This window comes from Austrofundulus limnaeus, unplaced genomic scaffold (genome assembly GCF_001266775.1).
Source record: "Austrofundulus limnaeus strain Quisiro unplaced genomic scaffold, Austrofundulus_limnaeus-1.0 Scaffold277, whole genome shotgun sequence".
Classification (NCBI taxonomy): domain Eukaryota; kingdom Metazoa; phylum Chordata; class Actinopteri; order Cyprinodontiformes; family Rivulidae; genus Austrofundulus; species Austrofundulus limnaeus.
Genome location: NW_013952679.1, coordinates 630,079 through 632,539, shown reverse-complemented (window position 1 = coordinate 632,539; position 2,461 = coordinate 630,079).

The following is a 2,461-nucleotide window of genomic DNA, read 5'->3' as shown; positions in this document are numbered from 1 at the left end:
ATATATTTTGAATCTTATTTTATGGAGTTTATTATACAATCTGTGTCTATAGTTTGTGCTTTGGTTCTGTTGGTGTTTATAATGAACCTGAAGATTAAGTCACAAAGTGGTATGTGGAGAAATAGTTAGCTAAAAGGTTTGCAACAATTGCATTTTGTCAAAAGATAATGAATAAATACCTTATGGGTTGTTTAAATGAAATATCTGAAACATATTCATAAAGAAGTTTTTAAAGGGATCCATGATTAGTTGTAACATTAAACTTTATTTAATAAACATATTTTATAACTGTAAAATAAAGGCTGTAAAAAATACTGTAGGCTGTTCAGTTTTTATAATTTTTAAACTAAAAGTTTAAAAATATATTACACGGACAGAGCCATTTTATTTAAACGCAAAGCATTCTGGATAAATGATGACGTGGCTCTGTCGGTGTTGATGGTGTTTGCTTGAGCGGCCAGTGTGGGGCAGACATTGTTGGTCTGGGGAGTTTAATAAAAGCATTTTTTAAATTCAATGTTAAAGTGTAATGTCAACATTCAAGATACCTGCGCAACTAAAAGGTTAATAAAACAAATAAAAATGTAACTAATAAAACACTTCAAGGCTAGAAAATGTGATGCGGAAAATCTCCTTGCAACAGTTACATTTTGTTTTATGCAGTTTGCTTCCATCTGTGACAAACGCTAAATCTTCTTTTTTTTAATAGGATGGTCTGCAGCACCTTTGCAACCATATACAGAGTCAATCATGTCTGTTTTTTAATGATGACCTCTGAAAGTAATCATTGGTTGTAAATACAACAGAGTAACTTCTGGAGTCAACCTGGTTTAAATACAACGCTYCGCACAATCTCAGAAGAAATCACAAGATGTTCTGCTCAAAGGATGTGTTCATAATAATTCTCAGTTACTATCTGTCAAACGGACTCATTTGTAGTCATTGTCTTGCTTTCTGGGTCAGTTTGCTGTGGCAGCCATCTTGAATTGGGGTGGTTTAAAATGTTAATTGAGATGTTATCCAGTGATTAGTCACTGGAAATTTCATTAAAATTTATCCAGTGGTTCATGAGCTCTGACAGAAAGACTCAGACACACACACAGTCTGGAATCTGAAAAATGAGTTCTAGATTAGAATTGTAATCCACATTTGATGGGGTCAAAAATACTTTAATCTTCTTGTCTTTTTTTGCTTTTCTTTTTTCAGACAAAAACAAAGACCTATAAATTACAAAAAAAACATCCAGATATTTTTTTTATTTGTTTTATTAAAAATACTGAAAAACTAATTTGTCCAACAATATAATTGTCTTTTCTTAAAGTTGGAAAGGAACAATGCTTTAATACAAAATGCATGAAAGAAGGAAAAGAAAACTCTGATCTTTAGTCTAAACAGCCAATAAAAGAACTTCACTGCCCTGAGGCAAGGGTAAATATTTGATGAGCCAGTAGCAAATTTCAATATTTGATCAGCCTGTTGCAGGTGGACAGGATGTGTGAGACAGAAGAGTGATCACATACCGTCAACTGTCTCATTAGAGGCGTGGGCACTGAATTATAGTAGCGTTTCCACACATAAGTGACTACTAACAGTCAGTCTAAACAGACAGTTTCAATAAAAAAAAAACAGTAATGGTTCAGTAATGGTTGTGTCTCCAGATTCACAAATAAACAGTTTTGTTGTTCACAACAGTAAGAACAGCGAAGCAGATCTTTTTCAGTGCATGTGACAAGCGCACACACGGCTGTACCACTTTACCTTTCGGTGTCATGACCTTACATTGTTCTGTAACACGTTGTTTATACTCGCACCGTGGGTTCTGACCCGAGCAACAGACTGGAACGTTCATGACTCTGTAATACACGCGCCCTTACAGTCAGGTTGGAGGGAGTTTATTTCTGAGCACTGGACTGAAACCGCCTACTTTTACCAGATTTTTAACGAAAACTCTGTTTTTGCATGCCATTACAAATTAAGTACACTCACGAATGATGTTCAAACACATGCTAAGTTCGTCAGTTTAGACAAATACAGGGGAAAAAAAGAGAAAAATCCCTCCTTGGAGCCAACCAACACAGACACATTTTAACCTTGTTCTTCCCTAATCTCTTTGGATGTCATCACAGGTTCTCCCTCCATCACTGTGACAAACAGCACACAAGCGTACACTCAGCACCACCTCTGCATTCACTCTGGAGCAATGGACTGGAACAAACACACACACATTGCTGTGGTTGTCAGATAAGTGAAAAGAGACAGAAAAAGAGAACGAGTGCACACAAACATGTGCACAACCCTGCTGCTTTCTTCTAAACAGGGAAGAAAACAACGAGATCTTGATTTACATAAATGTAAATGAGTCACAGGAATCTGATACCCTTGCAGAAACGCGCACACACACACACACACACACACACACACACACACACACACACACACACACACACACACACACACACAC